We start from the raw sequence: 11979 nt of genomic DNA, 5'->3' as shown, positions 1-11979 counted from the left end.
GGAGAGGCTCTGACTTGGGCATTGAAGGGGCTGAATTGGCAGTTGTTTGAGGGACAGGAGACCAGAGCGGGCAATGCAGCGCCCCAGCATGCCTCTGACTCCAGTTTCCATTCCAGGGGCACTTCCTGGTGCATTTAAATGCGCCCCTGTGTGTGAGTGCCTCCAGGGGATTCCAAAATAGCCTGGAATATAAACAGACTGGAAACCCACTCCTCCTCCTCTCACTGCCTCTCCTCTCTCCCTGGGGTGGAGGTGGGGGGCTGCAGACCTCTATTTGGAGGATGTAGAAAACATTTCAAATTAGGTCTCCCTTTTTCTGAGTTTGGCAAACCCACCCTGCCTGGGGGACTTTTTCCCCTGAGTGCTGGGTCCAGGTGTATGGGCAGGAAAAAGCAGCCTGTTGTGGTCCAGCTCTGGGTCCTTCGGGTCCTAGGACTTGGCCGCCACCAGCCAGCACCCAGGGCAAAGGACCTGCAGAGGAGCTAAGAGCTGCCTAGGGAGGGCCTGGCCCTTTCCTGCTGACAGAGTACGCCCCTCACAGGACAGTTCAATGCAACAGCAATTGTTTAAGCAACTACCGCAGGCCAAGCCCTGGGAGCCATCCAGGATGGACAAAACCAGGGAATAGAAAATGCTTCCGTCTGGAGCTCAGGAGATGTGGGAGCTTGCCATGCAACTGGGGTAGCTTGTTTCCAGAAACGGTTCACAGTGTACCTCCTGGTATTCACACCCTTGCGCAGTCCCCTCCCGTGAATCTGCACTGGCTCTGTGACTTGCTTTTGACCAGCAGATTGCGGTAGAGATGATGCCTCAGTTCTTCCTCTCAGGCGCTCCCTCTTGGAAGGCAGCCACCATGCTCCGAGAAGCCTGGGCCCCAGGGAGAGGCCCCAAGCAGTACTGCGGGTTGGGTTGCTTGTCCCTCCACATTGGGGAGGAACTGTGCTGGAATCCTAACCCTCTGATGCCTCAGAATCTCCTTGTTTGGAAACAGGGTCACTGCAGATGTGATTGGTTAAGATGAGGTCCTACCAAAGTAGGGTGGCCTTCATCCAATACGAAGAGTGTCCTTATAAAAAGGGGACATTTGGCGATGCACACACAGGGAGAAGGCCACGTGAGGATGAAGGCAGAGATCAGGGTGATGCTTCTCCAGGCCAAGGAACATCAGAGATGACCTGCAAACCGCCAGCAAAGCCAGAGGCATGGGACAGAACCTCTCACAGTTCTCAGAAGGAACCTGCTGTGCTGACACACCTTGATCTGGGCCTCTTGCCTACAGAACTGTGAGACAGCACAAGCCGGAGATCCACTGTTTGCTTGATAAGTACCTGTTGTTTAAGCCACACACCTTGTGGTACTTTGCTGTGGTAACCCCAGGAAACTAATACAGGGCTCTTCTTAGATTCCACAGCAGCCCCATTAGACATGGGCCAGAGAGGTTGTGTGGTTTTCCCAGGGCCACACAGCAGAGTCAAGTCTTCTGCTGTGTAGCCCCTGTGCACTTGTCTTTCTTTCCCCTATATCCTCGACAAGACTGTGGTCATCTCGGGGCAAAAGCCACTTATCTTGCTGATCAATGTGCCTCACTCAGTAGCTGTCACAAGGCCTTGCACACAGTAGGTGCTCAGTTTGTGGAAATGACTGTGGGGTTTTCCTATCTCTTCTTGAAACCACAGCTTCCTGAATGTGCCGTTTCTGCAGGACCCCACTGCTGGTAGCTGTCCTTGACAAAGACTGTCCTTGACAAAGACTGACTGGAGATGGTTGTAGACTGTTGTGAGTGTGCCACTGGGCCCTTCCTGTGCACTGTCAGTGTTGGGTGATAGACCGACTCTCCTTCCCCAATCTCTGAAAATAAATTTGGACACCAGAGAAAAACTATTTGAGGATGATGTCAGTGCTCAAATAGTTCAGACCAAGGTATTCTTAGCTAATGTGGGGACCCTTTCCTTACTCAGGAAAAAGGCAGACTTCATTCAACAATGCGCGGAATGTGGAAGTAATGGAGGCAGACCATGGTGACAGAGGGCTGTGTGCTGCTTGCTCAAGACCAGGCTGTGTGGAGAAGGAAAAATCAGTGCTTGCTAAATGCAGTGTGGGACTGTGGACTACAGCCTGGAATAGTAAAAAGGCATTAGTGGAAAAACTGGTGAAACCTGAATAGCATACAGTTCAGTTAGTAATAATGTACTGATGTTAATGTCTTAGTTTTGAGAAATGGACTATGGTAATGTAAGATGTCAACATTAGAGGAAAGGGGGTGAAAGGTACACAAGAACTCTTTGTACAATCTTTGCAACTTTTCTGTAAATCTAAAATTCTATTAAAGAAGCTCTTGCAATGGCGAGGTGTGTTTTTCTTGAGATAGGTCAAAGGGAGTTGACTGAATCCCTCGATGAGAAGGTCATGCCAAAATCAAGGGACTCTTGCCCTCCCATCTTCAAGTGACCGGGGCTCCTCTGCCACCTGCCACCTCATTTGCTGACCCCTGAGAGAGCAGCCTTTGCAATACGGAAGGAGGGACTTGCAGCAGGGAGATGAGGAGTGTCCCCGAGAAACTCCCCTGAAGGCCTCACCCATGGGCCCCGCCCCGCCCCTGCCTCCCATGCTGTGAAGGCCAGGCCTCTGCTTCTACGCCACTTTGGGGTAAGGCTCAAGCAATTCAGGAAAACTGCTGCTTAAACTTCCCTCTGAATTCAGTGTGGATCTGATTTGGGGACATGGGTGCCCCTTGCTCTGGAGAAGATAGCCCCTACTCCCCACTCTCAGAGGTGGCAGAGGAGGGCCACCAGTCGGCAGGAGTCCCTTCTGCCCTGTCCCTGACCTTCACTCCCCACCCCTCCGCCCCTCAGGTGTGCATAGGGGCAGTTGCCCGTTAGAAAGGGCTTTGCTTCCCTCATCTCTGACAGTCAGAGCATAGCCTCTGAGGCTGTAACTAAAAGCCCCTCAAATACAGCAGCTCACAGGAAGGGGGTTCACTCCCTCTCATGCCCAGTGGGTAGACAGAAGGTCTGGGGTGGTGGATGGGGCCCAGTTCCCCCATGGTCCTCTAGGGTCCCAGATGCTGTCTCTCTTGTTGCTCTGCAATTTCCTGGGGAGTCACCCTCACCGACATGGTAGATGCCACCTCACAAGTGCCAGGGTCCCACGGCTGCAGGAGGGGAAAGAGTGTGGAGGCAGGCGGCACCTTATCTGAAGGTGATCTGAGGCTGCATGCCACTCACATTCCACTGGCCTCTCCTTGCTGCAAACAAGACTGGGAAATGTAATCCCTGGATGTGTGTGTGTGCTCAGCCAGATGCGGGAAACGAGGAGAGGCGAGGGACAGCTGGTGGTCTCCAGTGCGATCTAATCAACAGGACTGCATTATTAATCTCATATTCCAGATGAAGAAAAGGGCTCACAGAGGGCAGTGACTTGCCCAGGCTCACCCAGCTGAGAACACAAGCAGAGATCTGTGTGACAGCCGCACCCTGCTGCCTTGGCCACAGCTCTCTGCCTGGCACTCAGATCCCACGACAGGGCTGGAGCGGGGAGCCGCGAGCCTCCTGTCTCAGCCTCCCCAGATCTGCCAGCTTCTGAGGCCCCCACCCCTCAGCCTCAAGCAAGTGGCTGAACTGCTCTAAACCTCAGCTTTGCCCCCTGCTTCATGGGGTAATAGTTGTTCACAGGGTCGTCGTGAGGAGTAGATGAAACAGAGCACGTAGAGGGCTCGGTGCAGAATGAAGAACATAGCAAACACTCAATAACTGCTACTTATCGTTGTTCCCAGTGAAGCCACCTTGCTGCACCCCCCTTGCTTGCCACATCAGCTGCTTGAAGGAATTTAGAATTCTGCCAGCCCAGTGTGGTTTCGCCCTAAGGCACCCTCAGACATTGTATTAGGTGTGTATTGCCGCATGACAAGACAACCGCAAACGTAGTGCCCTTAAAACAACACACATTTATCATTGCACAGTTTCTATGGGTCAGGAGTCTGGGCACAGATGCACTGGGTCTTCTGAAAGATGACAGTCAAGGTGTTGAGCAGGGCGGGAGGGGCTCCTCGTCTGAAGTATTCTCGGGGGAAAGGATCTGCTTCCAAGCTCAGGTGGCACTTGGCAGGCTTCAGCTCCCTTGAGGCTGTCTGACTGGGTGTGGAGACTACCCTCAGTTCCCTGCCACCCGGGCCTCTCCCTGGACAGCTTACACCAAGGCAGCTCACCTCCGCCACGCCAGGAGGGGAGAGAGCTTAGCAACGGGGAAGATACGATCTTCTGTAACATAATCATGCAAGTGAAACCCCAACACCTTTGCTGTGCTCTATTGGTTGGAAGCAAGTCATATTTGAGGGAAGGGGGTTACACAAGACATGATAGCAGGAAGCAAGGATCACTGGGGGCCATCTAAGCAACTGCCAAGCCAGAAACATTTAATCTGGTTGCAGCAATTGGTGAATGTACAGCTGCCTGGTACCATGGCATTAGAGGAGGCTGAAGCCATACTGAGATGTCCAGAGACACAGAAAATAATAGCTACCATTATTTATGAGCATTTTTGAGCAACTTCTGCAGCAGGAACTGTCCTAAGTGCTTTATAAATATTTGCTCATTTAATCTTTATAACAACCCTTTAAGATAGGGGTTCTGAGCACCTATTTAGAGAAGAGGCCCCGTGAGGCTCAGAGAGATTAAGTGACTTACCCCAGGTCACCCTGCAGGGCAGTGGCCGAGCTGGGATTCCAGCTCAGGCTGCCTCTCATCAAAGTCCTGGCTCCCAAGCCCCATGGTGCCTTGTCTGGGGAAGTCAGTTGAAAAAAAGATGTGAATCAGTGACTGCTGAATTTAGACATTTCTCTAAAAATAAAAATAAAGGTCAGTCCCTGTCACATGAAGAAAAGATGAAAGAATTGGGTGTGTTTGATTAGAGAAGAAAAGGAAAAAGAGGTCATGGTTGCTGACTTCAGATCTCAGAGGGCTTGTCTCAAGGAGGAAGGACCCTTTTTCTGGATGGGGGAAGGGCAAACTCAGAGCAGAGGGAAGACCACGTGGGACACCTCCCCCACCCCCACCCCCGCACAGGCCAACGTCTTTCCCCTTCACGTGGAAGGAAAGACTCATGGGCTTGACTTTGCAGCTGAGCAAATATTTCTGCTTCCCCTTTGCAGGCTGGAATCAGCCTCTTTTCCAGCCAGCTCCACGGGCCTTCAGAGCAGTGGCCTTGAGCTGTGGGGTGGCGGTCAGCTTGGCCACCCTCGCCAGAGTGACTGGAGTGGAGACTGCGGCCCAGTTCAGAGGGCACTGCTGTCACCTTATCTCCCTCTTCTGGGGGATGAGTCGCCCAGACAACCACAGCAGCTTCCAGGGTCTGCCCTCCTGCCCATTCTTCACGTGGCTGCTGAGTTGTCTTTCTACAACTTTTAGCCCACCAAGTCTCTCCCCTGCTCAAACCCTCTCTGGCTCCCTATTGCTCTCAGGATAAATTTAACTCCAGTACAAGTTCCTCCATGACGCAGCCCTGCTTTTCCCCGGGTCTTACCTCCAGTTGCTTCTCTTCCCCGCCAAGCCCCCCACCCCAGCTCTCATCCCATCTTTCATATTTCCTGGTGTTCCCAACACACCGTGCAACTCCACATCTCCACACTTCCTCTGCCTGAACTGCCCTTCTACCTTCTTTAAGAACCAATTCAAACTCTGCCTCCTCTGAGAAGCCTTCCCTGGTTCCTTTAGCAGCAGTTGCTGCCTCTCCTCTGTGCACACTGCACCCAGGCCTAACGGAAGCTGACCTTTGTGGAGCACTCACTCCATGCTAGGCTCCGTGCTCACTGCCTCACATGCATGAGCACACTAAGTCCTCTGACTTCAATCAGCTTTTTACCACCCCCATTTTCCAAAAGAAAGAGCAGGCATAGAGAGGTTAAGTGCTTTATTCTAGAACACATAGCCAGTAAGTAGCAAAGCCAGGACAGGAATACCTTCTCTGACTCCGGAATCAATGCTCTTTATTATTTACTTGTGTATGTGTTTAAGCAAAGCATTCATGCATATGGTAACAAACATATCCTTAGCAAAGAGTAAAGAAAGAAATGGTCTTTACCCCTTTCCCCGCACCAGCTACATCAGCCAGAAAATTTTTTTTTAAGTGTTGAAAGCAGCTGATTGATGGTTAAAAGCAGGCTTCAGGGAACTAGATGTCCCAGGGTTCACATCCAATATCCACCACTTACTAGCTGTGCAACCTTGACCCAGTTACTTAACGTCTCCGTACCTCAGTTTTCTCATCCATAAAAATGGGGATGATGATAATAGCACCTACCTTGTAAGGTTATTGTAAGGATTCAGTGAATCAATGCACACTTAGAACCATGCAGGCACATGATGAATGCTCAGTAGTATTGATTAGCATGATTTTTATCTTAGTTCTTTCTGCTGATCTTTGCCTCTATCTCCTGATATAACACACTCACACTTCTATTTTTTTGTGGGTCAGCTTTCGACAATGTCTCTGGACTCCTCTTTATGAAAAGCCAGAATTTCTCTTATTTGTCCCCATCTTCTCACCCTTCCTCACAATGTTTGACAGTTACATAATTTTCTTTGCCTACTTGGTGTCCACATTGTCCATGCCACGTCACTGTCCTTTGGCAGGAACATGTTTACACATCAGATTGTCCACTTGACTTGATCCTTGAGGGCGGGGCCCTTTGCACCCCCAGTGCCGGGCACAGAACCTGGCACATGCTGAGGGGGCAGCTCTACTCCTGAGTACATAAATACTTCAGATGAGGGAAAGGAAGCTCAGCAATGGAAAGTGCTTGGGACAAGGACAGGATCTTCAGACTTCCAGACCTTTCCACTCACTTCATGGAACAAATTAGGCTGTGACCTTCTGGTTGTCCTAAAGTCTCACTTATGTCAGTGCGGGAGGCTCGGCCTGGCTAGACACAGGCAGCAGCTGTCCACCCCAAAGGCGAGAGCCTCCTGGCCACACTATCCGGCCAAAGAGAAGGCAAAGGGGAGTTTTGAGGGAAACGTGCTGGATTGCTGTCCATCAACTGGAAGCTGGCGTCTGAGTTTCCCTCCCCAGGACTCAGCTGGGAAGGATGTGTTCACCTGGCAGGGGCCAGGGACAATGTCCTTCTTTCCTCTAAGGTTTGAGGGCAGAGTCCCTGACATGGACAGAGGGAGCAGAGCCTGGGGCCCGGCAAAGCCCCAAGCTTCCCAGTCACCTGCACTGAAGGGTTGCCTTGCAGGGGAGACCAGAACCCAGCTGCCCAGGAACCTCAGTCCCCCTGCAGGGCAGCTGCCATATGGCCAGATGCCCTGAAATGTCCTAGGCTGAGAACATTGGTGAGGGGTGACTCCTCTCACAATCCAGAGAGGGTTCTGAGAGCTGGAAAGTTGCATGAAGAAGATGGAGAAGATGCTAGAACCAGGCAAGCATGGGGGAATCATACCCAGGAGAGCATGTGTGGCAGGTATTCTCAATCATTTCTTAACCACAGAAGGGCCCTTCCACCCCATGGAATATTCCACTGAAACCCAGTAGCAAAGTAGATAGTGACAGTAGCTGGTGTGTTGGCCTAGTAGCAGTGGCCTCACCACAGGCCAGCGCTTCTCTACACTCTGCAGCATACATTCCTTGAGTCCTCACAGCAGCCCTCTGGAATATTATCATCCCCACTGTACAGATGGGACAAAGTGGCCAGGGTGGCCAAATGACTTCCACACAGTCACACAGCTCACAAGTGGCAGAGGCAGGACTCGAGCCCATGATTCTCAAATACCACTCTTAAATTCTTAAATACTCAGAGACTAAATAAAGACTCTCTGGTTAAACCCATGGTAGCAGAGAGAGGAGGTGAACTTTTCTGCCCAACTGCCCCCTTACCCATCCCCAAATCCCAACAGACCTTGAGGTACCCCTGTAGAACTCCACAGCTCCACGGGACATAGTTTGAAAACCACTGTGGCAACCCAAAGGCTTGGTCACACCCTGTTCTTCTCAGCTGAATCCCGTCACCTGGTTGGTCCTATGTAAGGACCAATCTTAAGGTCCTCAGGGCTTGGGCATCACACTAACTCTGGGTACCAGGAAGCAGGGTGATGCCAGGGAAGAGCCCAGGCTCAGGAGACAGGGAAACCATCCTACAACTTCATTAAGGATTAATGAAGCTCTGCCTAATTAGCTCTGGCTGACAGAAGTAAAGGGGAAAACTAAGAGGATGGGGCCCCAGAACCAACCGGAAGCTGGAGAAGTGAGCTCAGAGTGCCTCAGCAAGGCTGGGATAAGAAAGCAGGGACTCTGCCCGTCACGTGTGTCACTGTGTCCCAGCCCCCCAGCCCAGTGCTCTGCCCAGAGCAGTGCCCCTGGGGTAGTCACTGAATGAATGAATAAATGAATAAGCATCTACTAGCATAAACAGGCTGATCAGGACATTGCTACAACTGTGATACAAAAAGAAAAAAGAAAAAGGCCCCAACTTTTGTTGAGTGGTATGAATCATCACTCAAGACTCAAAGATTTAGCAGAGCATGGTCAACTGCCCAAGCAGGGCTGTGGGCTCTGCTAGGTGGGAGAGGATGGCAGTGGCTCCCTCTATCCGGGTAGAGGGAGGGAAGCATCTGGCTCCCCTGCCACATCATCACCACAGTGACCCACAAAGGGCAGAGGCCATCTGTCCCAAGGAATACAGAGGTTGGACTCACAGCCAACCCACCAAATGTCTGCTGTGACTGCCTAATAATGTCGATAGCAATAATCATACTAACATGGGCACTATTTATTCAGCATAAATATATCCCAGGACCTTGGTAAGCACCTACCACGCATTACCGTACTGAATCGTCCTAACAGCCTTATAGCTATTACACCCATTTTACAGATGAGGAAACTGAGGCTCAGAGAGACAAAGTGACCTGGCTAAGGTCCCACAGCCAGTGAGTGGTGGTAACAGAACCCAGAATAGACTCCAGAGGCTGTGTTCCCCACCCTCAGACATACTGCTTTCTCCTTTGTGTGGTGCAGGGTGAATTTCAGCAAGTGATTCAGACTCCATGACCCTCAGTTTTCTCATCTACAAGGCATGGATAGCACCTCTGCCCTCACAGGAGGGTTGTGAAGTGTCAAGGAAACAGCCTGGCCCAGGATAGGCTGAAGGTTAAGTGAGCCCAGCTGAGCAGCCCCCCTGTCTCGTTTCTAAGCCCCCTGACATAATGCACTTGGTGCCGTCCCCCAGTGCCCGGGACCCTTCACTCCGCTGTATGGACTTAGGCGTGCCACTTTCCACCCTAGGCCTCAGTTTCCTCATCTAAAGAGGGGGTGGTGGAGGCCATCTCCAAGGGCACTGAAGTGTTGACATCCAATTTTAAGCAGTAAAATACCAGGGCTTACCTCCGGAAGGCATTCCATGCCGGCTTCACAATGTCCTAAGAACTGGCCAAATGAATGCTGTAAATTTCCCCTCCTCCGAGGACCTCTCTCCTTCCACACCCTCCTTCTCGAAGGCTCACACTTTCTCTGCTTTCAGAGAGATGTTTTTCAAGCATCCCGTGTGGGGGCCCAAGCAACAGCGGTGTGCAGAAACCCAACCCCAGCGGTAATCCAGGGTGGGAAGTGAGTGGGAAGAAACGTTCAACATGGAGGCAACGAGGAGGCGGCCTCTCTCCTGATTTTCCAGCAGCCAGCTTGGGGAGGAGGCCAAGGACGTGCCCCTAGGGGAGTGCAGTTGGCCCTTTGAGAGGGCCTCACTGGGACTATTCATAGCCCAGGATCCTCACCGGAACCTGGTGGGCAAGGGCAGGCATCAGAAGCGATCCCACGTGTTTGTGGCACCAGCACAGGCTGAGTTGCTAATGCTGCTCTTCCTTCACCCCCTCACTTAGCCTCAGACCAAATACCATTTGTTCTGGAACCTGAGCAGGTGTCCAAGACCCAGAATGTCAACTGCAAGCCGTGTGCAGTAAATCAAGCACTGGATTTGAAGTAGGGCCTAGAACTATGGGATTTGGCAAAACACTAAATGGGTCTGCTTTGTATGGTTGGTCAGCCTGTGCACTGAACAAGGGCACCTGGGGTGATGAGGGGAGTCCATCATGTGCTCTGCTTACATCATGATTGCCCAGAGGGGCACATTTTTGTAATACACACAAAGGTGCTCTATGGGTTAGCAGAGGTCCTGACTCTGAGCTTAAATTTCTGCCTGTGTAATAACCCATCATTTTTCTCTTACAGGAATATGGTGAGGACATAGTCATATAACCTATGTGAGTGTACCTAACAATTTTTCTTAATGAATTATCACTATTTATACAAAGTCTTGTTCCACAAAGATTTAAAGGCAGATTATGAAATCCATATGGTTAACTGGAAAGTATGAATAATTACAATTTTATACATTGAGTGAATGAGGGAAGGCAAATTGGGGCATATCACATCAGTACTTCCCTTCCTGTGCCTACAGCAGACATCACTAATCAATGAGATCCGTGTGCACACTGTCCATGTCCTGAGAGTCAGGGTCCATCTTGGTACAAAGGAAATGAGAAAACTGACACAGGGTTTTATCTTACCTGCCACCTAGTAGGTGCTCAGTAAATGATAATTATTGTAATTTTGAGCCAGTGAGGGGGGCAGGAGAAGTAAGCTGGATCAGGAAGTCCTACACTGTTATGTGTCAATTTGTGTCCCGAGTTAAATGGTGGGCAAAACAGAAATAAACACTTGGGTATGCACATGCACGCACAATTAGTGTCCATGATACAAACTTATACCAGTTTCTCAGACTCCACGCAAATTGCCTACGCCGAATTCTGAGTGAATTTTTCCCATGGTTCCTCATAATGAGGCCCTGCGGTGACTAGACTACATCTTCAATGGCAGACTAGCATAAACACATCAGCAGATTTTCATTGGTGACTCCACACAGAGAGCTGAGAGTGCAAAATCCAAGCAGAGCCCAGTGAATGCCCATGTAAATCCTTTCCTCCTACATACCCAGCTCGTGGGAAGGGTGCTGGGAGCATCAGGACCCAAACCTCCTACTCACTTTCTGGTGTCCGGCAGTAGACCTTCAAATGGTCCCCAAACCCTTCTCTAGAGGAAGAGGCAAAGACTGAAGGCGCGGAGGACCCCCAGGTCGCCACCTCTACACCTAGGAGTATCGCTGCTCCGCCCCTGCCTCTCCCTAGGTTGCTGGCACTTGGCAGTGCCTCCTGGTCCAGCTTGGTCCATCAGCAAGCTTGGTTGCCTCTAAGTCCCATGGCCCAGCCCCCTAGGGAACACCCACCAAGAATTCCACATTGGAGGGCAAGACTTCGGCTGCCCCAAGGAACTTCTTTGCAAATGCAAGAAGCACGGGAACACAGCTAAGGCTTGCTGGGGGCGCCGGGAGGGTACTTGAGCAGACCTTCAAGGACAGACCCCTCCTGCCCCATAGCTTGTCAGGACAGACAACACATAAGCTTTGGCATCAGGCAAATCTCCGTTCAGATCCCCACCCTGCTGCTTGCTAGCTGTGTCCTCGGGAAACTTAGTTAACCTCCCCATCTGCAAAGTCAGGTTAATAACTGACTCCCTCATAGAGCTATTGTGGGGACCAAGTGAGATTAAGTGCTCTGCAAAGTTAAGGGTTTATAATTCACACTGATATTATTGCCAAAGACTAATGGGTAGTGGGACACAGTGCTGGCCTGGACTGGACAGATCTGAGTGTGAATCGTGGCTCTCAAACTACTGGCTAAGTAACTGTCTGAGCCTCAGTTTCCCCATCTGCTAAATGAAGCAGGACTACTCCAAAGGCCAGCAGGCTGTTAGGGTGCAGCTCCAGTTTGGTGCTGCAGAAGCTGGAAAGCCCAAGGGGGCCTGTACCTCATCTGAGGGAGGCGGATCCTGAGTGGGCCTGAGGCCCCCACCAGCGGCTCCCCTCCCAGGCCTGGGCTGGGGGAATGTGTAGGAGGGATGTCCAGGGAGGGGGCCCCAGAGCTGGGAGGAACAGCTCTG

At 51.2% G+C, this 11979-nt stretch overlaps 2 long non-coding RNA genes across 2 annotated transcripts in view; one reads left to right on the top strand and one right to left on the bottom strand.

Moving 5' to 3' along the window:
• The first annotated feature begins 954 nt into the window (after window positions 1-954).
• Window positions 955-2339, top strand: LOC140848650 (uncharacterized). The gene is made up of 3 exons (XR_012129745.1): window positions 955-1616; window positions 1702-1776; window positions 1959-2339. It is a non-coding gene; the product is annotated as an uncharacterized lncRNA (long non-coding RNA).
• Window positions 2340-3435: 1096 nt separating this feature from the next.
• Window positions 3436-11979, bottom strand: part of LOC140848839 (uncharacterized) — a 107449-nt gene continuing 98905 nt past the window's right edge. The window contains exons 4-5 of the long non-coding RNA XR_012130047.1: window positions 4683-4776; window positions 3436-4130 (exon numbers count right to left, since the gene is read on the bottom strand). This is a non-coding gene — a long non-coding RNA (uncharacterized lncRNA). The remainder of the gene's footprint in view (window positions 4131-4682; window positions 4777-11979) is intronic.

This window comes from Manis javanica, chromosome 4, assembly GCF_040802235.1.
Source record: "Manis javanica isolate MJ-LG chromosome 4, MJ_LKY, whole genome shotgun sequence".
NCBI lineage: Eukaryota > Metazoa > Chordata > Mammalia > Pholidota > Manidae > Manis > Manis javanica.
This window is presented reverse-complemented; position numbering and strand designations above follow the sequence as displayed.